Source organism: Podarcis liolepis (assembly GCF_965112155.1).
Source record: "Podarcis liolepis genome assembly, chromosome: W".
Taxonomy (NCBI): Eukaryota; Metazoa; Chordata; class Lepidosauria; order Squamata; family Lacertidae; genus Podarcis; species Podarcis liolepis.
Window position 1 is genome coordinate 10382087 of NC_139568.1, and position 26623 is coordinate 10408709.

The window sequence follows — 26623 nt, forward strand, 5'->3', positions numbered from 1 at the left end:
TGAAATTTACAGCATGCTCCACCTTAAGAGAAAATCTAGAAAAAATGGTATACCGGTGGTATATTACCCCGGTCAAATTGGCCAAAATGTAAAAATTGAATAATAAAGCCTGCTGGAAATGTAAATCCAAAGAGGGGGATCTCTATCATATGTGGTGGGAGTGCGAAAAGATGAAAAAAAAAATGGGAGTCAAAATGTATTGAATTAAAAAAACTTCTCAAGTATACGTTCCCCCCAAAACCCGAAATCTTTTTATTAGGGATAATAGGGAAGGAAGTAAAAAAGAAGATAATAAATTATTCCAATATGCTACTGCAGCAGCGAGAATACTCGTGGCTCAAAAATGGAAACTACGGTAAGGGAATGGCAGGCTAAATTTTTTGAATATACAGAATTAGCTAAAATGACATATAGAATAAGAGACCAAAAAGGGACAAAGTTTGATGAAGAATGGGGTAAATTTATGACATATATAAGAACAAACTGTAGAAGCTTAAAAACTATGGCAGGGTTAACATAATTCCTGTGATGTGCATAGAAGAGGAATAAGAATCTACAGGAGGGGATATATCTCAAGAAAACCGAAGCAGAGAAGGAAGGAAGTTGAGGCGTGAGGACACGCAGTGTAAATATGATGACTTCAAATGTTGATTGTAAAAGATTGCTTTATTTTCTTCTTGTTTGTGTGTGAAAAACCCAATAAAAAAAAGAAGAAGAAGGCTGATCACCGAAGAATGGATGCTTTTGAATTATGGTGCTGGAGGAGACTCTTGAGAGTCCAATTGTCAGAGCTGATGGCCTCTCCTCTCACACAGAAGCCACGAGAGTCTCTTTGGCGTCTTTATTTACAGATTTACAAGTAGCAATTAGCAGAAATTTCACCCATCAGAGTCACTGAAATCCGATTTACGTTGAGACCTGTGCTTCCCACTCCAACAGCTCATAAAATGGCGCAGTCTCCCACTCTGGCGCTCTCTCCGAGGCTCAATTACACGCCTCTCTAAGGCGGTCGTAAATCTTGATCCCCTCCCTTCTTCTGACCCGGAGCGTAACCCTTGAGTTGCCTGTGAACTTTCTGAGCTTATTCCAACTGCTTGCTCCTCGTTGCCTCCCCCTCTCTCAGGTACCTCTTCCCTGTCTTCTGCTCCTTGACCTTCCCCTCCCTCTGGGGAACTTGAGGCCTCCGGTTCGACCCTGTCACCCATGGACTGCAAGAATATCAAACCTATCCATTCTTAAGGAAATCAGCCCTGAGTGCTCACTGGAAGGACAGATCGTGAAGCTGAGGCTCCAATATTTTGGCCACCTCATGAGAAGAGAAGACTCCCTGGAAAAGACCCTGATGTTGGGAAAGATGGAGGGCACAAGGAGAAGGGGACAACAGAGGATGAGATGGTTGGACAATGTTCTCGAAACTACCAACATGAATTTGACAGAACTGTGGGAGGCAGTGGAAAACAGGAGTGCCTGGCATGGTCTGGTTCATGGGGTCACGAAGAGCCAGACACGACTAAACAACAACAGCCGTCAACAGGTTTACCACCCCCTTTGTGTCAATCACCCACCTCCTACTACCCTTCTGAGAAATGCCCCACCCCACCCTCTCACTATACTGTATATAAGGGTCTGGTGACTTCTGTCTCAGTGTATCTGAAGAAGTGTGCATGCGCATGAAAGCTTAGACCCAGAACAAACTGAGTTGGTCTCTAAGGTGCTACTGGACAATTTTGTAATAATGCATGTCACAGTCCTCATTGTCCAACTACAAAAACAGGCCTAAATTGCAGTGAGCAGTTCTGAAGATTCACTAAAGTTAAACCTTTTGTATACTCAGTGGCTACTCTGGTCTGCAATGAGCAGTTCCAGGGTTGAATATTTATTTTGTTGTCCATATCATCAATAATCATGCTTTATAGTAGTCATTGCCACCCACGCGTTATGAACTCCATAGTCATATTCTCTATACTTCCATTCATTCTGCCCTAACTGCTTAATACAATTCCCATCATCCCTAGCTAGCAGGACCAGTGGTCAGGGATGATGGACATTGTAGTGCAAAACAGCTGGAGACCCAAGTTTGGGAAACCCTGCTGTAGACAAAACTGAGCCAGATGGACCAATGGTCTTACTTTGTGTAAGGCAGTTCCCATGCTCTTTTATCTCTTACTCCATGTCCTGAGCACAGCCCAGCCCAAAGAGGACAGACGGCTGGTAGTTTAATTCTTTCTTGACAAAGCACACACTTGCGGTAGCTCCTAAGGTGCACAAAGCATGTACACACGCTTCTGGTGACTAAGTAGCTGGCATCCCTCTCCAGACTTGTGCTCAGAGCAGGACTGTTGGAGCAACGGTGTGACCATGCCTCCACTCAACCTTAAGTACTCTCCCCTGATGGGATGCATGCAAGCAACCTGTGACTTCTCCTACATGGACGTTGCTGCTGTGCCTGCCTCTTCAAGCCCCTCTGGTGCTGGAGGACAGCAGAGAAGAGGACAGAGGAGATTCTACCGCTCTCCTCCCCCAACATGGTCTCCTCCTCTGCTCCTGGCACACCCTGCTCTTCCTCCAGCCCTGGCTCTTTCCCCACATCCTGCACCTTCTGCCCATCTCTGATGGCTCAGACTGTATCCATTTTTGCAGCTCCTGCCTTGCAGGAGGCACAAACTCACATAAATCACTTCCCTCTCCCCCTGGATCTGACTCTGGCCCCACGGCCTTCGCCACACATTCCTTGGACCCTTGCTAGTCCCTGTTCACTGCATTGCTTTGCTTCAATTTTTCTTAAAGCCAATGCTCTTTAGGCATGCCAACTGCAAAGATGCAAAACAGAAAGAAATGAAGACAATGAGAAATCAAATCAAACCAAAATAAATACAGCAAAAAGGCACAGCCATACCATTTGCTTTTGGTTTTTTTTAAAAAAAATATTTTTATTGGTTTTTCCAAATATACGTCCGCTAACAATATTTCTCTAACAATTTTCCATATTCCCCCCTCCTCCTCTCGACTTCCCTCACATTCCCATTTTGTTTTATTTCCATATTACTCATCCTGCGTGTTGTTTCCCAAAATTTTCCCAATACACATAAAAAATTCCTTCCAGTAGCACCTTAAAGACCAACTAAGTTAGTTCTTGGTATGAGCTTTTGTGTGCATGCACACTTCTTCAGATACACTGAAACAGAAGTTGCCAGATCCTTCTATATAGTGAGAAGGTGGGGAGGGGTATTACTCAGAAGGGTGGTGGGAATGGGAGATTGGCAGATGGCTGAGATGAGCCTGTTGACGACTCTTAACGACTGCAATAGGTCTTACAGGAAAAGGCAAGGGGTGAGAAGGTGAAAAATGGCTTAGTCATGTATAGTGAGATAAGAATCCAATGTCTTTGTTCAAACCAGGTCTCTCCATGGTTTTAAGTTTGGTAATGAGTTGCAATTCAGCAGCTTCTCTTTCCAGTCTATTTCTGAAATTCCTTTGTAGTAAAACAGCTACTTTGAGATCTTGTATAGAATGTCCTGGGAGATTGAGGTGTTCTCCTACTGGTTTCTCTGTTTTGTGATTCTTGATGTCTGATTTATGTCCGTTTATTCTTTGTCGTAAGGTTTGGCCTGTTTGTCCAATATAGAGAGCTGAAGGACACTGTTGGCATTTGATGGCATACACAATGTTAGACGTTGAGCAATTAAATAGTCCCGAGATGGTATGTGTGATGTTGTTGGGGCCAGTAATGGTGTTGTCCGGGTGTATGTGGCAGCAAAGTTGGCATCTGGGTTTATTGCAGGCTCTGGCAGACCAACACGGCTACCTATCTGTAATCCAATACACATAGTCTTACTTATTGTTATATACAATTGTGCTTGTTTATTCAAACCCTGCCAGTGAGTTCAATTCTTTATGTTGCCTCTTCATATATGTTGTAAATGGTTCCCATTCTCTTTTAAAATCTTTGTTATCCTTTTCATGTAATTTATCTGTTAATTTTTCCAGTTCTGCATATTCCATAAGTTTCCCTTCCATTGTTCTTTCATTGGTATTTCTTCTGTCTTCCAAGCTTGTGCTAATATAATTCTTGCTGCTGTTGTTGCATACATAAATAATTTCCAGTTTTCTTTTTTTTAATCTTGATCTAGAATTCCTAGGAGGAATGCTTCTGGTTTCTTAACAAAAGTCTTTTGAAACATTTTTCAATTCATTATATATCATTTCCCAATAATTTCTAACTCTTTTGCATTCCCACCACATATGATAATATGTACCATCTTTTTCTTTACATTTCCGACAAGTTTTAGATCCCTTTTTATACATTTTTGCCACTTTCTCTGGCATAATATACCATCTATACATCATTTTCATATAATTCTCTTTCAATAAAATACAATCTGTAAATTTTAAATTCACCTTCCACATCTTTTCCCCATCTTCAAGTTGTATATTGTGGCCTAAATCCCGAGCCCACTTTATTTGTGCTGACTTTACCATTTCTTCCAGCATTTCCCTTATTGGGAGTTATTCTGCAAAGAAACAGTAAATATGTTTGTACCTTTAAGAACTGTTTCTGTGAGTTTTGGGCAGATTGGGTACAGCTGGTCATGACTACAAAAGCATGAAAAGTTGCAGTTTGGAATTGCCTGCAAGGAAAAACACACACAAGCTTTGATGTTTGTTGTTTTGTAATAAAACCTTTATTTGAATTCCCCACTGGGTTCTCTGTCGACACGACCATTTAATACAGTCAAATCCAGATTGTTGGGAAAACGTAGAAGGCATAGGCCTGCGTAGTTGCAGCCCTTGTCTTTTGAGAGCCTTGGGGGAATAGAATGGGCTTCTTCAGAAATGGGAGGTACATCATGAAAATGAGCATATAACGCTTCGTCTGATTGGCCATTTACCGCTCTGTCTAATACTGGATGTAAGAAAAGATTTATTATGCTCTGATAAACTTGTAGCCCCATGTTTCGAAAACATGGACCTAAGATACTCACGTATTAGATGGTCCAGCAAATTGAGTGATGAAATATTGGAAAGACTTCACTCAGTTACTTTTCTTGCTAGAAAGGAGAACCTTGTTAATTCCCCAACTCCTGAGGCTAGATTAGACATGTTCCGGGAACTGATTTCGTCTCTACAACCTTATCTGACCAACAAAAAAACGTCATGGCAATCTCTATACTCTAATAAGTCTAAACCTTGGTTTGACCAAGAATGCATGGCTATGAAACGCCTCCTGCTGGATAAGTACAGGAACTATAGATCAGCGAACTTACCTTCGCTTCCATTAGACTGGTTTGAGTTAAAACGCAGTTATAAACCTTTGATTAACAGGAAAAAGCTTCAGGCACAAAGGGAGGAATGGCAGTGCCTAGTGGAGGCCTCCCAAAGGAAATATTCTGCCACGTTTTGGAAAACAATTGCAAAAAGCTGGAGAGACTCCCCGATTGAAATCGAATACTCTATACCCGCTGGAGCATGGGAGGCCTATTTCCTTTCATTATATTCATCAAATCAACTGGCCCCAGTTCTGCTTCCTGCTTCAAGTGAATTTGGCAAGGAATGGCCCCCTGTAACCACAGAAGAAATTACCGGCCTTATTCAATCTCTTAAATCAGGGAAAGCCCCGGGTGCTGACAATATCCCACCAGAAATTCTTAAGGCAAATGTTGAATGGTGGGCCCCTGTGCTAGCCGCCTTGTTCACTAGTATAAATCAAGCGGCTATTATCCCCGAGGATTGGGGTTTAGCCATCATCATTCCAATATTCAAGAAAGGAAACAGAACTGAGCCAGCTAACTATAGACCAATCAGTCTATTAAGTATTATTAGCAAACTGTACGCTGCTCATTTATGTGATAAATTAGTGGAGTGGGTGGAAAGAGAGCATATTCTATCAGAAGCTCAAGCTGGTTTTAGAGCAAAGCGCTCAACTATAGACCAGGCTCTTATCCTCCAACACCTGGCAGACAAATACTCCAGAAAAGGGGGGTCTTTATATGCAGCATTTGTGGATTTTAAATCGGCTTTTGATCTAATACCAAGGGACAGACTCTGGGAAAAGCTTGGCGCTACAAACATAGATAAACGCTTATTACGCCTTGTCCATGGACTATACGAAAACACCAGGGTGAGGGTAAGATGCGATCGGTCAGGCCATCTAACTGAAGAAATTCAAACGCACTATGGGGTTAAACAAGGCTGTGTCCTCGTGCCAACGCTATTTAATTTTTATATCAACTCTCTAGCAGTAAATATGGCGAAAGAAAATGCCCACCCTCCCAAACTGGCAGGTATGCCCCTCCCGGGGCTTCTGTATGCGGATGACGCAGTCCTACTCTCCTTTTCCTGCGTTGGTTTGAGGAAGCTTCTGAGATCACTTGCTGACTATTGTCAAGCGGAACAACTAGCAATAAATTACAGCAAATCTAAAATTATGGTGTTTTTTTAAAAAAGAAGGAAACACAAATGGAGAATTAATGGTCAACCTATTGACCAGGTAGCAACTTTCAAATATCTGGGAATAACTTTTCAGGAAAGGGTCTTGTGGCACCAACAGATGGAAAACGCCATTGCCAACGCAGGAAGGGCCAATAAAGCCCTTACAAGATTTTTTCACGGGAAAGGGGGTAAATACGTTCTGGCGGCCTCCCAGGTTTTTGCTGCAAAAATACTCCCACAACTCACTTATGGATCCCAGGTTTGCAGTTTCAAAAATTTTGTGCCTATGGAGGCATTTCAAACAAAATTCTATCGGTGTTTATTGGGGATCCCGCCCTGTGTATCTAATATAGCTGTCCGCTTAGAAGTTGGACAACCACCCGTTAACGCGCGGTTGTGGATTCTAAAGATACACTACTGGCTAAAACTTTTTTTTCCCCCGGCCTGTCTGGCTCCTTTAACACTCTTAGACACCTTTCACTCCACCTGGAAAGCTTCCCTGTTTGAAAAGATAAGAAGCTTGGGATTCTCCCCGCAGATCTTGATAGCGGCAGGATATGAGAGAGCCAGAAGTCAAGTGCTCCAACGCATTAGGGACATAGAGCTGCAATGTCACATGGGCAAAATGGATAAATATGCCACAATTAGAGACTTTGGGAGAGGGTTCTCACCCGCAAATTATCTGGCTGATTTACAAATATCTAAGTACAGACACTCCTTTACCCTGGCCAGGTTTAACGTTTTGCCCTCTACCCTGTTGCTAGGCAGATATGAGGGCAAACCATATGCGTCACGTGTTTGCCCATGTGGCTCATCGGAAGTGGAAACAAGTATGCATGTATTGCTACACTGTAGTTACTACGAGGATCTACGCCTGACCTTTATTGCCCCAGTTCTACAAAAGCGTAAAAATGAACCAGAACTCCAACGTATGAGAGCCTTGATAGAAGATAAGGTTCCTGAAATTACGATCAATGTGGCCAAATTTTGTGTAGCCGCTATTAGGCGTAGGAAACAAGAGCTTTCCAATGTCAATATGCAGGCGAAGGCAAATACTTAATTGTATGTATGTTGTCTAATTTTAAATTGCTGTTTTGGCCTAATCTGTATTGAAATTGTCCTTTGTTTTTTCCGGTGCTATGCTTCGCTGACTAGTTGTACGAGTTAATCTGGTCTGTGACCGTTTAATAAAATTTGATTTGATTTATTTGAATTGGTTTTACACTGGTCTCGTGGTATCATAGCTTCTGTCTTCTGCCACCAGAGGAAACCCCCCCCTAACAGGTTATGGGCCCAGTCCTGAGTGGGCAGAGACAGAGTGTGGAAAAGAACCCAGAGACTGGAAGCAACTCGGCGTTTCTCAAGCAGCTGGCTGTGTGAAGGCGTCAGCAGGTAGTGTCTGTTTGAGATCAGGAGCCGAACAATTCTTCAAGCCACATGTGATTAAAGACTGAGTGGAAAGCTGGAAGCTGAGTGGAGCCATGGCTGGACTTGGAGCTGGAGCTCAAGGGAGAGCTTCATATTTTCCAGTAGAGAAACTGGGAGAATCCAATTATATGTCATGGAGTTCACAGATGCGGGCATTTTTAAAGAAAGAACAATGTTGGACTGTTATTGTTAACCCTCCTGTAAAAGATGAGGATGAAGAAGTAGATGAAGCAGACCAAAGGCTGGAGGACAAAGCCTATGCCAATCTAATTTTGAGTTTAGAGAAGTCTCAATTATCTCATGTGCAAGACCTTGAAACAGCAAGTGAGTTTTGGAACGCACTGAGAGCGATACACATTAGACATACTGCTGGCAGTAAAATTACTCTGAGAGCTCTGTATCGAGCCAGACTAAATGAGGGTGAATGTGTTTCAAAACACCTTCAAAGAATGCGTGATTTATTTTCAGTTAAATGAACTTGGGGAAGCGAGGAGACAGGAAGAGTTGAATCCGGTATGTTTCTGCAGCAGTTTGAGGCACCAGTCATGACATTGGACAGGACTGGATTTTAGACTCAGCAGCGACAAACATTTTTGTTAAGTCTGCACAAGCTCTTGTAGAAAAGCAGCCTTGTAAATCTGTAAATGTAGTACTAACCGATGGAACAGTGCATGAGTCAGCTGTAAAGGGTAGTGTGAATATTAACTGTTTATGCACCAAATTTACCAATGTTTTATGTGTACCAAGTTTAGAAAATAATTTACTTTCAGTTGCAAGTCTTTTTAAACAGGGGTTTAATATAACCACCTCTGGTTCAGGCTGTAAAATAGAGAAAGCTGGAAAAATGTTTACAGCGTCACTAAAAAATGGTTTATTTGTTTTGAAAGACCAGCTAAGAAGTGAGTCTGGGGCATGCGTTAAAGCCTGTAATAGAGCCTTGCATGATGAGTGCCAGCATCTGTGGCATCGTTGTTTGGGGCATGCCATGCCAATTTCTGCAGTACTGCAAAAATGCCAGAATTAAGTAAGGGAATTAAAATGAAAAAATGTTTACTTTTTCTGGACTGCAATACCTGCAAGGAGTCTAAAAGTAAGCGGGGATCTCATCTTGAAAGTAATAGAATTAGCAAGAAGCCATTTGCTTTAGTACACTCAGACCTTTGTGGGCCATTTGCGGAATCTGAAGGAGGAGCAAATTTTTTTCTGGTTCTTCTGGATGATTATAGCCGGTATACTTGGGTATACTTGTTAAAACACAAAAGTGAAACTGGTCAACTCATTAAAAATTGGGTCAACTATATAAAGGCAGTTTCCCTACAAAGTTACCCAATTGCAGAGTGACCGTGGAGGCGAGTTCATGTCTGAAGCCTTCCAGATATGGTTCAAAAAGCGTGGTATTAGTCACCAAAAATCGTGTCCTTTTTCACCTGAAGAAAATTCAATTGCAGAATGCAAGATAAGGTCTTTACAAACAATGCTAGATTCTATGTTATGTGATTCTGGCTTATCTAGAAAATTTGGGGGGGGAAGCAATTCTCTGTGCTAATTACATACAGAACAGATTGTTTCATTCTACCATAAACAATACCCCTCGTTTTTTGCTTTATGGAAAAAAACCTTTTTTGGACCATGTTAAACCCCCCCCCATTTTTTTATTTATTTCCCCAAAATTATAAACAAACTAATAAAAAAACAAACATAAATCATAACCTTATTAAAATTATACTTATTAACATTGTTAAGTGACTTCCTCGCTTCCCCTTGGTTGAATTTCAATGTATATCCTTTTAATGGTTTTCCAATTCAGAGTTCTTATAAACTTAACTTGGTCCTTAAACAACTTTATATCTTTTCAATTCGAAATTAAACACATTAATTCATCACTTAACTTGTATAAAATCCTGGGCCAATCTAGTACCTGCAAGCTATTTCCAATTAGTTTAACTTAACAAATTTAACTAAATAATCATTAAATTTTTGGACCATGTTAAAACTTTTGGTTGTTGGCTTGGGTTCACATCCCAAAAGGACAGAGAAGGAAAGGAGATCCCAAGGCAAAGAGACTTAGGTTTGTTGGCTATCAAAGTTGGTCAAAAGGGTATCGTTTTGCACTAGGGCGTGGCAGGGTTGTGATATCAAGACATGCAGTTTTGTGAGCAAGATGGTTGGGCTCGTTTACATGGAAATTCAGAAGTTGTTTTATCTTCAGATGATAGATAAATTTGTGAAATCTGAGGAAGAAAAGCCACAAATTAAAGAAAGTTCTGAAAGTGATAGTGATGAGGAATCAGGGGATGAGGGTCCCAGTACACAATCTCCTAAAGCTGAATCAATTTCCCCTGAGCAAGATGAATTAGAAGGGGAAGATAGTTCAGAGGGGGAGAGTGTTCAAGTTAGAAGATCACAAAGAAGCAATAAGGGGGTACCTCCAGAAAGGTTTACTATACAAGGAGTTAAAACTGTTGATGTGAAGAAAGAACCTTGTGATTATGAGGAGGTTTTAAAGTTACCACACCAGGAAATAGTAATGTGGAAAAATGCAATGAGAGCAGAAATGAAATATTTAGCAGAACATAATGTGTTTACTATTGAGCCATTGCCAGAAGGAAAAAAGGCAGTGGACTGTAGATGGGTGTATAAAATAAAACACTTGGCAGATGGTAAGCTAGGCTGGTAGCACGAGGCTTTACGCAAAGAAAAGGTGAAAGTTTTGATGAAACCTTTTCTCCTACTGCAAGGAGCGAAAGTATACGTTTATTGCTAGCTATTGCAGCACAAAGTGGATTAAAGGTAACTTATTTTGATATTGAAACAGCTTATCTTAACACAAATCTGTACGAAGAAATTTTTATGAATCAAGCACCAGGTTTTGAGGCAGGCAAACAGAATTCTGTATATAGGTTACACAAAGCAATCTATGGGCTCAAACAATCAGCTAGAAATTGGAATGAGTGTCTTGATAATGCTTTAAAAAATCTTGGCTTTAAAAGAAGCTTAGCTGATAATTGCTTGCACACTAAAGGAAAGGGTATAAACAAGAATTATGTTTGTCTTAGGTTGATGATTTGCTTTATTCTACAAAAAATGACAAGCAAGTGGTAAATTTTGCAGAACAACTAAAAGGAATATAAAATAAGAGATTTGGGGCCCGTAAAAAATTATCTCGGTCTAGAAATTCAAAGGACAAACGATGGAAGTTTTTTGTTGAGTCAAAAAGATAAAATAACAGAATTACTTGAAACAAACAATATGTAAAATAGCAAGGGAGTAAAAACCCCAATGGAAATAGGTTTTTTCAAGAATGAAGGAGAATGCACAGAACCAGTAATTCCTGAAATGTACCATTCAATAGCTGGAAGTTTATTATACATTTCATTGTGGAGCAGACCAGATTTGACTTATACAGTTGGAATACTGAGCAGACTAGTAAGCTATCCCACAGAAAATGCCTGGAAGGGTTTAAAACGTATTTTCCGGTATTTAAGATTACCATCTTCAGGGTCTACAAAATTGCAGTGTTACGTTGACAGCGATTGGGCCAACCTGCCTGATAGAAAATCCATTTCTGGTATGGTGTTTCAATCTGGGGATTCCTTGATAGGTTGGAAGTCCAAAAAACAAGGAATCGTGGCCACATCTTCAACAGAGGCTGAATACTGTGCTTTATTGGAGTTGTGTAATGAAATAAAATATTACGTTCAAATCCTCAATGATTTAGATATACAATCCAGTTCAAATATGGGAAAACAATCAAGCTGTAATAACTTTGGCTGGATCTGAGCAGTTTAAAAATAAATCCAAACATTTAGAAATTAAGTATCAAAATGTAACTGACAATGTTAAACAAAACCTGATAATGCTAAAATACTGTGAGAGCATGCAAAATGTGGCTGATATATTTATGAAAGCACTAACTTTTGAGAAACATGCACAACTAGTGACAAAATTGGAAATTGTTGTGCATGATGCATAAATATGTTTTGTATATGTTTAAAGTAGTGTTTTGTTTCTGTTTGTTTGAATGAGAGGGGGTATTAGGAGTCATTCTGCAAAGAAACAGTAAAGATGTTTGTACCTTTAAGAACTGTTTCTGTGAGCTTTGGGCAGATTGGGTACAGCTGGTCATGACTACAAAAGCAGGAAAAGTTGCAGTTTGGATTTGCCTGCAAGGAAAAGCACCCACAAGCTTTGTTTGTTGTTTTGTAATAAAACCTTTATTTGATTTGGTATCATAGCTTCTGTCTTCTGCCACCAGAGGAAGAAAAACCCCTCTAACATCCCCATATAACAGGAGAGTTGTGAGACTGGATGTCCGTCTCAGCTGCAACAGCCACAGTGCTTTGCGTCCAGCCCGCTTCCACTGCGTCCCTCTGCTTCTCCTGGCTTCCAGCAGAGTATAGCGATCAGCAGTGTGTCTGTGTGCAGGAATCTCAGGCATGCAGAAAACACTCTTGCACACAGCTTCTTTCTAATCTAAGAAGCGTTTATTGAGCTGTTAACCCTGTAAGCTCTGGGTCTCCTCACACCCCCTCTTGTCCTGTACCACCAGTGTTGAATGGTCACTGTAAATGTGAAGGTTCATTATTGTTTCACAAGTTGTGTATGCCTTTAAGGGCCAGGGCAAATAATGAGACCCAGTCTTGCAGCTGTGAAACATAGCAAGTGCTGCTAGATTGTGTTGATTAAGCTGTGTCAGCATTTGGGCATAGTATATAAGGAGCAGCACCTAGCTCTCTCATCACCCTGGGGGATGGGTTGGTGGTTGGGTCATGTTTGTTGTTGTTATCTTTAGTGTAAAAGGAGTTTTTGTTTTTGTTATTAAAACCTTGTTAAAGTTTTTTTGAGTTCCTTGTTATGCATGGTCTTCCTAGGAAGCTCTCTGCAGCGCTACTAAACTCCAAATAGCCAACAGTTAACCCTGTAAGCTCTGGGTCTCCTCACACCCCCTCTTGTCCTGTACCACTGAGATGACTACCACTTACCCCAAACACAGCCCTTCACAGAACTCGCTGTGTCTGTGGAAGTTCAAAGGTCATCTGCTAAATTCTCCTGACTTGGACAGTACTTCAGCTTCACTAAGCCTGTCTGGACACTCTGACACACATTCTGGAAACATATGTCCAAATGTTTGGTTCTGGACTTGAACTGTCCAGACTTTGCCAACTTCAAACAGGGTTGATGGTCTTCCCAAACAGTGATGGGCAAGCAACACTCCCCACAGATCTCTTGGACCAAACACTTGTAGAACTCTAGTTCTCTACAAAGCTCTGACAATGCACTGAATTCAGCTTCTGTAGAGGAAAGCACAATGAGACTTTGCTTTTGGGACTTCCGCCCAACTAGAGATTCCCCAAACTTCACTACTAACCCAGACACTGATTTCCTGTCCTCAAGATTTGCCCAATCACTGTCAGTCCAGCATGTAAGCTGTGCTTCACCCTCAGCTGACAGTTTGAGGCAGAAATCTTTGGTATCCTGCAAATACCTGAGCACTCTCCTGATACCATTCCAGGCACTTACACTTGGCTTTGTAGCCTCCCTGCTGAGCAGGTTTATAGCAAACGCTATGTCTGGTCTGCTCCACTGGGAAAGATACAACAAACTCCCTAGAGCGAACTGAAAAACCTCAGGGTTTGAGAACTCAGAACGGTCCCCGAGCTGACTTTCACATAGCTCATTTCCATGGGTGTTCTGACCCCTGCACACTCAGCCATCCTGAACTTCTCAATCAACTGCTCAATCTTGCCTTTCTGACTGAGCAAAAAACTGCCGTCCTCAGTTCTATCAACCTGGACGCCTAGGTACACTTTTACAGGACCTACGTTCTTGAGCTTAAAATGCTTCCCAAGCTCTTTGACAAAACCTTGCACCTGTTTCCCTGTCTTTGCCACATGGATTATGTCATCCACGAACACCAACACTAGCTCCTGTGTCTCTCCTGACCCCTTCAAGTACAGGCAGCTATCTGCAAGACTTTTCCTGAAACCCATGCTTTCCAAAGCATCATTCAGGCACAAGTTCCAGTTTCTGGCCTATTGCTTTAGGCCATAGATGGACTTGTGTAACTTCCACACTACATCTGGTTTATTGCCCTTGAACCCTGGAGGTGGTAGCATGTTCAGGTCGGAGTTCAAGTAAGCAACAGCCACATCAAAATGATGTACCTGAAAACCCCTTTCGGCAGCAACTGCTAATAGCACACGCAGAGTTTCACTTCTGGAAGTAGGAGCATACACTTCAGTGTAATGCAGCCCTTTTCTCTGTGTGAAACCTCTAGCTACTAGCCTAGCTTTGTACTGTGGCTCTCCAGTTGCTGTGGGTTTAATTCTGTTCACCCAACGACAGCTCACTGCCTGTTTGCCTTCAGGCAGCTTCATGGTGAAGAACACACCTAGAGACCTCATTGAGTTCAACAACTCCTCTATTGCCTCATGCCATTTCCTGGCTTCTGCCTGAGGCAACTGTTGAACCTCCTCAAAACTCTCTGGTTCACCTTGAGCCAAACCAACCCACACATTAGTGACTTCAAACCTTTTGGGTGGCTTTCCCTTCGTGGTGTGTGCAGAACGCCTTGGCACTACGTCAGATGCCCCCTCTGACCCACTGGGCCAGCTTGTGTGTCCTTGACATCAGAAGATTCCCCCTCTGACTTACTGCGTCTTCTGAACTTAACTGGACTGGTGGGAGATGTAGGCACACTCTTTGGCTCTTGCTTCACAGCCTCTGGAGATGGCTGCTCCTGCTCTTGCTCCTGGTCAGCAAGTTCAGTTACTAACTCTCCCTCCTCAGCAGATTCAAGCAAACTCTGAGAGAACATCAGGATTCCCGTGGATGTGTGTCCACCCATTCTGCTCACAGAACTCAGCACTCCTGCTGACTAGAACCCTTGACTGATTGCCCTCTGGATAGGCAAATCTCCACCCCTTTGTCCCTGGCTCATACCCACAAAAGATCATTTTCCGGGACCTGGGGCCACCCTTTCTGTATCAGGCTTTTGGCACAAGAACCCAAGCCTTGCACCCAAAAACATGGAAGAAAAGTACCTTCGGTTTCTTACCATGCAGCAGAAAATAGGGTGTGTCACCTACAACAGAGCTGTATGAACGATTCAGTGTGAAGTTCGCCGTCTTCCAAGCTTCCGCCCAGAAGCATTGTGGTAAGCCTGAGTCAAAAAGCATCGTTTCCACAGCCTCCTGGAGCATCCTGTTCCGCCTTTCTGACACCCTGTTCTCCTGTGGTGAATGCGGAACCGTCAACCTGTGACGTATCACTTTCTGGCGAAAGTAACCCTGCAACGCAGACCCAGTGAACTCCCCACCGCGATCTGATTGGAAACTGCAAACCCTCAGCGAGAATTGGAGTTCCACTGCAGTGACCCACTCTTTTAGCAAATTGGCGGCCTCACCCTTTTCCTTCAGAGGTATCACCCAACCATTTCTAGAGTAGTCATCAATCAAGGTTAACACATACTTAGCCCCACTTAGACTTGCAACAGGCATGGGACCACAGATATCAACATGTACCAACTCAAAAGGTTTTGTGGTTACCCTGTCAGACCTAGGATAACTGAACGTTTTTACCTTTGCCTTCTTGCAGGATCTGCAATCCAAGAACTTAGCACATGACTTTATTTTGCATCCCTCAGTGCACCCTGGTAGCCTTTTCACATACCTCCAGTTACAATGGGACATCCTCCTGTGCCATAAGTAGTGACACATGTTGTGAGTGGGAACATTTGCACACTGTGCTTGTGCTGTCTCAGTGTTACCCTTACTTGATTGAGGCGTTTCCAGAACAAATAGCCTGTTCTGACATTCAACAATGGCTAACAGTTCCCCACCCCTGGAGATACAGCATACATTATTCTCAAAACAAACCTTAAACCCATCTCTAACTAGAGAAGAAACAGACAGTAAGCAATATTTCATCCCTGGTACCACGAATGCTTCTAGTTCGGAATTCAGAAAAGGAACAAAAACAGTGCCAATAGTTGTCAGCTGTTTCTCTGAACCATCAGCAAGCGTGACCGATTTTCCTTCGGAAACAGCTCTGCAGTTCGCCATGTGGACACCAGATGGCAGCAGATGATGACTTGCTCCACTGTCAATCAACCAGTGCTGTATGCTGAGCTCATCGCTGCCCTTCACTGTCGCCATGGAAGCAGCCAGATGATGCAATGCAGCGTCTCTGTCACTTCCTCTGGGACCTTTCCTTGCATTCCCACGCCAGGCCGACCCCCTTATCTGGTTGGCAGGGGCAACAACCTTGGAGACATTCTGTGCAGCTTCCTTGGCTTCCTTGGGGCAATGTTTATGCAGGTGGTTCTCCGAGCCACAACGATAACAATGCCTTGTAGCAAAAGCTTTTACAGTGTCCTCTTTTACTGCCGCCCCCCCCCCCTTCTTGGAAGCAGGACAGCCTGAGCCAGCTCAGCCCCCCCCCCCACTGCCGTCTTTCCTCTTCATCGGATAATGTCCCTGAGACAAACTACAGCGTTAAGTCGGCTGGGGGAATGGCTTCGAGGGTTAAGCACAGATTGCCATAACTCTTGTCCAGAGAACTCAGAATATACACCTTCAAATTTTCTGGAAAAATCACATTCAACTGCCTCAGTCTGTTAAACACTGCCAGCATCTTTGTCACATGCTCTCTGATACTGCCACCAGGTTGTAGCTTCAGCTCAAACAAACATCTAGTGACATGGATCTTGGCTCCCACTGTGGTTCTGTGGTGACCCCTCTCCAGCACCTGCCAAACATCATGGGCCATTTCTAACCCTTCAACGTGGGGCAGCTGTGAGCCATCAATACTCAGCACGAGAGCTCCAGTGCTCTCTGATCTCTACTCAGAGAAGCGTTGGCTGCCGCTACCTCTACTGCAGCAGCTCCATTTCCAGCCTGAAGCGGAGGGGCTTGGGTGCTTTCCCAGAGGCCCTTGGTTGTAAGTCAGGCCTTAACTCTTTGGGACCATTCCTCCCAGTTCTGCCCATTGAGCCTCTCAAACAGCACGGAGTAGGACTCCTGGACTTCGGCCATCTTCCCCTGGGGCGTAGCTTACTCACACTTCAGCAGCTCCTGCACCCGGTCTGGAAGATGAGTCTTCCAATAGTGAGTTCAACTGCCTGCTTTAAACCTCAGGCAGGTCCTCCAGCTGGGCTCTGCTCCACACACAGGCAACACTACCGACGTCCGTAGGGCATGACGGGCCCATAACCTGTTGTGCTGCAGCCATAACCTGTGAGATTGGACGTCCATCTCAGCTGCGACAGCCACAGTGCTTTGTGTCCAGCCCGCTTCCACTGCGTCCCTCTGCTTCTCCTGGCTTCCAGCAGAGTATAGCGATCAGCGGTGTGTCTGTGTGGAGGAATCTCAGGCATGCAGATAACACTCTTGCACGCAGCTTCTTTCTAATCTAAGAAGTGTTTATTGTACAGCAGCAAAATAAATCACGCCAGGAGATAGTGGAGACATTGCTTCTCCTGTCGCAGCAAAACAGAAAGAAAAACAGTTCATATAACAAAGCAGAAAACCCCGTATGTGAACACACCCCCAGTGACAGGACATCACTCCCTAGAGCTGTTAACCCTGTAAGCTCTGGGTCTCCTCACAAGATTATACATTTTTTTGAGTAATATCGTATCACTCTGAATTATCTCTTTTTGAAAGTTTGACACTGTGTAGCTGAAACCTTTCTTATTGTCTTCCTTAAACTGTTCGTTTAATTGTCTATGATGTAACCAACTTTGTAAAAAAAAAAATAGTTCCTCATTCTTTCAGCTTTAACCCTTTCCCCGCCTCTATTAATAATTCTCTGTACGTCGGCCAATTTCCTCTCTTATTAAGAGGTTTTAATGCTAATGCTTCAAACGGTGAAAGCCACCATGGAGTTTTGGGTTCTAAAAAAATCTTTGTTTATTCCACACTTTTATAAGTGTTTTTCTTATTATATGATTATGAAACCCTTTGTGGTTTTTTTATCTTTCCCATACCATAAATATGAATGCCAACCAAATCTATTATCAAAGGAAGAGGTGGATTTGCCCTGCCAGACTTGAAACTTTACTATGAATCAGCAGCTTTTTGCTGGTTGAAAGAATGGCTGCTTCTTGAAAACGCTGACATTTTGGATTTAGAAGGTTTTAACAATGTATTTGGATGGCATGCATATTTATGGTATGATAAGGTCAAAGCGCATAAAGCATTTAAAAATCATATTGTCAGGAAAGCACTGTTTAATGTTTGGATAAGGTACAAGGACTTATTGGAAAATAAAACTCCAAGGTGGCTGTCACCGATTGAAGCGAAAGCTTTGAAAAAGCTCAAAAAGCTTTGAAAAAGCTCACTTCCGGTTCCGGTCGCGCCCAGCGAAGAAGCGCGGAAAACCCGCTCTCGGTTTTTCTGGGCTATGCAGAGGCTTGGGGAGACGTCAGGGCGAAGCGCACCCCAAAAACCCTAAGGGGGGTACTCTTAGGGGAAAGATACCCAGCAGCGTGGAAGCGGTCGCACCGTTCTCCTGAGTCCGGTACGAGGAGACAACGAAGGACCGCGAGCGCGAATTGGGACGGTAACGACTCTGCAGAGCGACGCCTCGAGCTTCAGCTGGAAGAAGCGACGGACCGCCTTAAGAAAGGAACGGAACCCCCCAGCGTTTTTAAGGCGTTTTCTTTTCCTTCGTATAAAAACGCAGTGTGCAAGGCGAAAAGCTATTTGTGAAGCTGGGCGGTCCTGGAGGACCTTAGACTGTTTCTGCTTTTGGGAGTCTGCACGGTGGAGGATATAAGATGGCGCAGGCGGAAAGTCGATGGCGTAAGGAATGTTTGGGAAGTTTGTTTGAGTAAGAATAATCTGTTGTGAGGATCAAAGAAAGGACCGTAGTGGATATTAAGGATTAACAGGACCCTGATGTGTTTTTTTCAGTTCGTTTTTTTTGGGGACGCTTTGGTGATTTTACAGGGATAAGCACTTCCTGGCGCTTATAGTTTACAACTGTTTATTTAAGACCCGGAACGTCTAATTGTCTAAGACACCTTTGAAAGGAGCTCATGGTCTACTTTGGAGGAAGGACGGCAGCAGGTAAAAAAGCGAGAAGGCGGCAGCAGGCACAGCAGGTATAGGGCGAGAGGATTTTAAAGTCTCTGCATCTCCCGCCATATTTTGCTCTTCCGTTTTCGCTTCCCTTCTCCGTGCTCGCCCACCCGCCCATTTTGGGAGGATACCCCAGGGTGGCTGGAAATAGACGAGGGGTCTTAAAAACAAAAGAGGTGACGTGATGCCTAACTGGTGCTTTATAATTTGACTGGGATACCGACTGTTGTATCTGGAATCCGAATTTTAGACGCTGACCATATTCTGGACCATAATTATAACCTGAACTACATTTATAATCTATAATTATAATTTGGACTCGGACAACAAAGGTTAAAAGTGGACTAAGCAGTATTAAACATCTTTAAGTTTATTTACTAGACTATTAACCTTCTGCCTTTGTGAAGCAGAGCGGGCTGAAGAAGTAGACTGGTAAGGAGAAAGGGATCCCCAGGAGTGGGGAAGGTCTGATCCCGCGCCCCCCCCCTCAACCCCTCCCGTTGGACTGCACAACCCTTTGCGTTGGACTGCTTATAGGATCTCTGCCCGGGTCACCTGAAGTTTAAGTTTGGACCTCTACCCGAGGCAGCTGTTTTATTCGGCTTGGAAATTGGCTTTCTTCTCCTTTTTTCTTCTTTTCTTCTTTTCTCTTCCTTCTCCTTTGCTATGGACAATCTTTGTTTATAACTGTGGTTAACTGGAAGGTTGAAAAGGGAAGGAAACAAGGGTGGGGCTGAAGGCTGAAGTGAACTATTAGGTGGTGATAGGAGGAGATGATGGGAAAGGATGGAAAAGATTGGAAGAAAGGGGGCGGGACCCCGGTAGAAAGAAAGCTGTCGAGACAGGAGGAAATTAAAGATTTAGACAATTTGTGGGTTAGAATAAAGGAGGAATTTAAGCAAAATGCAATATATATGGAAAACAAATTGGGAGAGGTTCAGGAGAGGATTGACAAAAAAATAGAAGGAGCAGTTGGTGAACTCTCTACTAAAATCCAAGATCTTTCCGCAAAGTCCAAAATGATTGAGGAATCTAATAAAAAGCTGCAGAAAGAAATGAGGGAACAAAAAAAGGAGACAATGAAGGTAAAAGAAGAGCTCGGGGAGCTGAGCAATTCCCAAGATAAGATCTGGGATAACCTAGCCATGGCAGATATGCGGTCAAAACAGCTTCATCTTAAATTCAGGGGAGTAGCGGAGGACAGGAATGAGGATATAAGGGGGAAGATGATTAAAGAACTCTCCAATTGGCTAGGTTTAAGTGAAGAAGAGATGGCCTCTACTGTAGATAATGTATTTAGAATGACTAAGCCCAAACACTTGAAAGCAAGTAAATTCCTGGGGGATTGCCTGGTGATTTTTAATTCTTTGGAAATGAAAAACTTAATTTTGAGAAAGAGCTATAACAACAGATTAAGAATTGATGGAAGGCCTATCATTATTTATAAAGAAATACCAGTGAGGCTGCTTCGTAAAAGAGAGGGTTATAAACAAGTGGCAGCAGCATTGAAGAGAAACGGGGTCCCATTTCGATGGGAATTCCCGGAAGGGATTAGCTTTTTTTATAAAGAGAAAAAGTTCAGGTTGCTGGACACACAGGAGGCGGATAAGTTTTTGAGAAGATACGAAAAAGATCTGGGAAAGATAGAGAGCAGAGTAAAGAATAGGGAAGAAGAGGAAGGGGAAATAGGGGGCAGACAGGAGGAAAGGGGGGAGCAGGGGAGGGGGTAGGGGATTCAGAGGAAGACGATGATGAGGCCGTAGTGGGAGGGGAGACGGCAGAAGAGGGGGAGACCTCAGGAAACAAAGGCGTTTAGATTATAGCCCGCAAGTTCGGTTGAAGGTTTAGAAACAGACAAAGGCAAACAATAACACATACACTAAAATTTTTATCCTGGAATGTAAATGGGTTGAATGATAAGGTTAAAAGGAATAAAGTTGAAAAAGCTGTGAAAAACAAAAAGTATGATGTAATTTGCTTTCAGGAAACACATATCGCTAAGAAACATAAACACATCCTGGTGAATAAAAGGTTAGGAGTAGACTTTATTAACTCTGATGAAAAAAAAAAGAGAGGAGTAGTAATATATGTTAGAGAGAAGTGGGAACCAACCCTGATATGCAAAGACGAGGAAGGCAGAATCCTAGGGGTTCAATTAAATTTCCGGGGGGGGGGGGAAATCAATGTTGTGACGGTATACGCACCGAATTCAAACAGAACAGAGTTTTTTGAGAAACTCGAAAGCATGTTATTAGAACTGGAAGCCCACAAACTAGTTCTGCTTGGGGATATGAATGGTGTCCCGATGCCGGATCTGGATAGGAGTGAAAAGAAGGGGAAATTGGCTGGGGGGAAATTGCCGAAATCTTTTGGTGATATGGAAGGAAATTTAGATCTAATTGATATTTGGAGGCACCAAAACCCCTCTCTTAAACAGTTCACTCATTACTCTGAACCCCATCAGAGTTGGGGTAGAATTGACCAGATCTGGACGACAAGAACACTCTCGTTGAGGGTGAAGAGTTGTAAAATTTATCCCAGGACAATATCTGATCATTGTGCCTTAGACATGGAAATAAAAAATGAAGTGAAGGGACAATACAGGTGGAGGATGTGTGAGAATCTATTTGATAATGAAGAGGTGAGGGAAAAAATTAAAGGTACCCTAAAAGAATATCTAGACTTAAACATGAACAAAGAAACCCCGATAGATGTGGTTTGGGACGCCAGTAAGGCGGTGCTGAGGGGTTTCCTAATACAACAAAACAGTCATAGAAAAAAGGTAAGGGAACGTAAGAAAGAGGACATCCTCTCCCAATTGAGAAATTATGAGAGAAAATTGGTTATAAACCCAGCAGATGATGACGCCATCCGAGCCTCTAGGGTGCTTCAATCTCAATATTCGGCAATACTAAACCAGGAGACAGAGTGGAAAATCAAATTCACAAAGCAAAGGTATTTTGAATCGGCAAATAAAATGGGGAAGCTGCTGGCTTGGCAGTTAAGAAAAAGAAAGAAACAAAATGTGATAAATAAAATAATAATAGAGGATAACATCATAGAAGACCCAGAGGAGATAGAAAACAGGTTTACCCAATTTTTTGAAAAGCTGTATGAAGGAGGAAGAGAAGATAGTGTCGAAATTAAGAACTACCTGGACCATAATGAGAGGAGATATATAACAGAGGAGGATAGGATACATTTGAATAAGGAGATCACAGTAAATGAGATAAAGGAAGCCATCGGCAGGATGAAGATGGGGAAGGCCCCAGGTCCAGATGGCTTATCTGCAAAATATTATAAAACATTAGGGGAGTACCTTGCCCCAGTGCTTAAAGACGTGATTAATAACATCCTCCAGGGAGGGAAGATCCCGGAGTCGTGGAAAATGGCTTATATAACCTTGATCCCAAAATCAGAGAAAGAAAAAACAGATGTAAAAAATTATAGACCAATCTCTTTGCTTAACAACGATTATAAGATCTTCGCTGACATCATGGCAGGTAGACTCAAGAAGCTCTTAACAAAATATATACACAAAGATCAAGCAGGATTTCTCCCTAATAGACACCAGAAAGAAAATGTTCGCCACATACTAAACATCATTGAATATTTAGATATGAGAATAGACGTCCCTGCAGCATTGATCTTTATAGACGCCGAAAAGGCTTTTGATAATGTCTCTTGGGAATTTCTAGCACAATGTTTGGAGAAGGCAGGTATTGAAGGTTCTTACATGAAAGGTATCAGGGCTATATATTCGGAGCAGCAGGCCAGACTGATTATAAATGATAACTTGACTAAACCCTTTAAGATTAAGAAAGGTACGAGGCAAGGCTGTCCTTTGTCCCCCTTATTATTTATAATGATTTTGGAAGTAATTGCAAATAGAATAAGAGAGGCAGTAAATGTGAGGGGGATAAAAATTGGAAAGAAAGAATTCAAGCTTAAAGCCTACGCCGATGATTTGGTCCTGTCCGTGGAGAATCCAGTGGACAGTACAAGTAGGGTAATAGAACTTCTAGAGGAATTTGGTAGACTGTCGGGCTTTAGATTAAACAGGAAAAAAACAAAAATTCTAACAAAGAATATGACAGAACAGGATAAAATCCAATTAGAAGAAAAAAGTGGTATTAAAATTGCGAACAAAGTCAAATATTTGGGAATTTGGCTCTCACCAAAAAACATAAATTTGGTCGAAGACAATTATAGTAAGGCCTGGCAGGATATCAAAAAAGATATGGATATCTGGCACAGACTGAAATTATCATGGACAGGGAGAATGTCTGCAATTAAGATGTGTATCCTTCCGAGACTATTATTTCTGTTTCAAAATATCCCGATTATTAAAGGCACCTCCCTCTTTAAGAGCTGGCAAAAAACCCTGACCAAGTACATCTGGCAGGGAAAGAGAGCCAGAATAAAATTTAAATACCTGACAGATTCAAGAGAGAGGTGTGGTTTTGCAGCCCCGAATATTAGACTCTACTATGAAGCATCCTGCCTATGCTGGATAAAGGAGTGGGCCACCCTCCAAAACACAGATTTATTGGACTTGGAGGGCTTTAATATTAGATTCGGATGGCACGCCTACCTCTGGCAAGAGAAAGGGGAAGTTCATAGAGGCTTCTCCAACCATGTAATTAGAGGCTCATTGCTAGAGGTGTGGAAGAGGTATAAAAAATTGATCGAAAAAGGCATTCCAGGGTGGCTGTCTCCAACTGATATTATAATAAGTAAAAAAATAAACATGTCTGATGAAAGATGTACATATGAGGACCTTTTAGTGAAGACAGAAGCAGGATGGAAGGTGAAGCCCTATGAACAGCTGAAAGACAGAATAAAAGAGTGGTTGCTTTATCATCAGATTAATGCTTTATGGGGCGAGCACAAGAGAGTGGGCTTTAGTGGAAAAAAATCAAGGTTCCAGGTGGAAATTTTGGAGAGTAATGAAAAACTTCTCTCCAAAATGTACAAACAATTATTGGAGTGGGACACTAAGGAAGATCTGGTGAAGGGAGCGTTGGTAAAATGGGAAAAAGATCTTGGTCACAACATAGAGTATAAAAACTGGCAGATATTGTGGACAAAAGGTGTAAAATTCACAGCATGTGTAGCCCTACGTGAAAATTTAGAGAAAATGATATATCGCTGGTATCTGACCCCAGTAAAGTTAAGAAAGATGTATAAAAATGTTGATAATACCTGCTGGAGATGCAGGGACAAGGTTGGGACCTTTTTTCATATTTGGTGGACCTGTGATGTGGTGAAGGAATTCTGGAAGCAAATACATGATGAATTGAAAAAAATTTTGAGATATAATTTTCCTAAAACCCCCGAGTTGTTTCTTTTAGGAATGATTGGTAAAGAAATAAAGAAAATAGATCAAACCTTTGTTCAATATGCTATGGCAGCGGCGAGAATTCAAATTGCACAAAAATGGAAAACTCCTGATCTACCTACGGTCGGAGAGTGGCAAATGAGGTTATACCAATATATCGAATTAGCGAGATTAACTCAAAAAATAAGACAAAATAACACAGCTAAACTCAAAGACGAATGGAACAAATTTTTAATTTATTTTGAAAGCAGTCAGGGAATAAATAATTTATCAATCGACGATAATTAAAAGCATTGACGTATAACGTTTTAGTAATACTGCGACTTAATTGTAAGATTATGTAATTCCAAAATCGAGCTGGACGGAAGTTTTTGTATTTGTAGTATTGTATGTTATCTTTTCTTTTATTCTCCTCCTTTGTTTTTTCTCTTTTCTTTTTCCTTTTCTTTTTCTTTTTCTTTTCTTTTTTTCTTGCTTTTTACTATGACTGAAATTTTTGTGCGTGTATGTGTCTGAGCGATGATAAAGAATGTATCTTTTTCAAATAAAGAATAAAAAAAAAAAGAAAAAGCTCAATATGGAGGTCAAATGGCCGAAATACTGGGAAATTTTGGAACAAGATGGAGATAGATTGAAATTGCAGAGTTTTGAAAAACTAAAAAACAAAGTGCGTGATTGGCTTCATTATTATCAGATAATGGAGGCATACAATTTGGACAAAAAAATTGGCTTCCAGGTGGAAAAATCAAAATTGGAAACAGAATTGTTAGAACCCAAAACTAAGACTTTGTCAAAGATGTATAACTTGCTGTTGAAATGGAATATTCAGGATGAAACAGTGAAATCTGCAATGATTAAATGGGCACAAGACATTGGACATAACATAATGATGGCTGACTGGGAACAGTTATGGAACACAGGTATGAAGTTTATGGCATGTAATGCCTTAAGAGAGAATATAATGAAAATGATATACAGGTGGTACATAACCCCAGTCAAGCTTGCAAAAATCTATCATTTGCCCGATAATAAATGTTGGAAATGTAAAGAAACTGAAGGTACATTCTTTCACCTTTGGTGGACGTGCCCAAGGATTAAGGCTTTCTGGGAAATGATATATAATGAACTGAAAAAGGTATTTAAATATACCTTCTTGAAGAAACCAGAGGCCTTTCTCCTGGGCATAGTCAGCCAATCGGTGTTAAAGAAGGACAGAATTTTCTTTATGTATGCTACAACAGCAGCAAGAATACTCATCGCAAAGTATTGGAAGACACAAGATCTACCCACTTTGGAAGAATGGCAGATGAAAGTGATGGACTACATGCAATTGGCGGAAATGACTGGTAGAATCCGAGACCAGGGAGAAGAATCGGTGGAAGATTGGAAGAAATTTAAAGACTATTTACAGAAGTATTGGGAAATTAATGAATGTTAGAATGATGTTTGAATGAAGTCAAGCGGTTTCTAGCTGTAATGATATAAAAGAATATGGAAAATTGGATTTTTAAATAGGTAAAAATTTAATGTTATAATATATTAAGATCAAAGATCAGAATAATAAGAAGGGAAAGAAATTGCTGAATCAATTAATTGAATTGGAATACAAAAAAGGGAGCTATGAGGAGGTCAGGGAAACAAGGATATGAATGTAAGATATGGAAAGGTTGATTTTTTTTTTTATTTTATTATCTTTTTCCTGTAAGTGTACTTATTCTGTATTTTTATTGTATTTTTATTTTTGTCTTTTATTCTTGTATTTTCTGTTTTTATGCAATTCCTTTTTCTGAAACTTTAATAAATATATATTTTTAAAAAATGGAATGACTCTGCACTTCGGGACCAGTATCTCGAGGGGCTTTCGGATGAGATACTGGACCAGCTGGCCACGATGGATCACCCCACCACACTGGACACCCTCATTCAGCGGAGCCTGCAGATAGACGATCGGCTGGAGGAACGGCGCCAGGCCTGGGACCGCCAGCACTCCTGGCTTCTGGCTCCAGTCCTTCCCAGCAGGTCCACGGCCACAGCCGAGTTGCCGGACGAGCCAACGCAGCTCGGGGCAGCGTGGCCTCACCTCTCCCCTTGGAGAAGACCCGGCGTCGGGAGGAGAACCTGTGTCTCTACTGCGGTGGGAGTGGACATTACGCCCGATCCTGTCCCAAGAAGATGCTAGCCGCAGGGAAACTGCCAACCCAGGTAGCCGAAGGCCCTGGCTACCTGGGGTCCCAAACCATGCAAGAGAATCCCTCACCGGTGGAATTGCGACACCTCATGGTTCCGGTACGCCTATACCCCCCTGGCGGGCCCTGGATTCTCACCCATGCTCTGGTGGATT

At 42.1% G+C, this 26623-nt stretch overlaps 1 long non-coding RNA gene across 1 annotated transcript in view; it reads left to right on the forward strand.

Moving 5' to 3' along the window:
• Positions 1-25662, forward strand: part of LOC310697750 — a 120202-nt gene extending 94540 nt beyond the window's left edge. Inside the window, exon 2 of the long non-coding RNA XR_014521192.1 lies at positions 25341-25662. This is a non-coding gene — a long non-coding RNA (uncharacterized lncRNA). The remainder of the gene's footprint in view (positions 1-25340) is intronic.
• Positions 25663-26623: the final 961 nt, after the last annotated feature.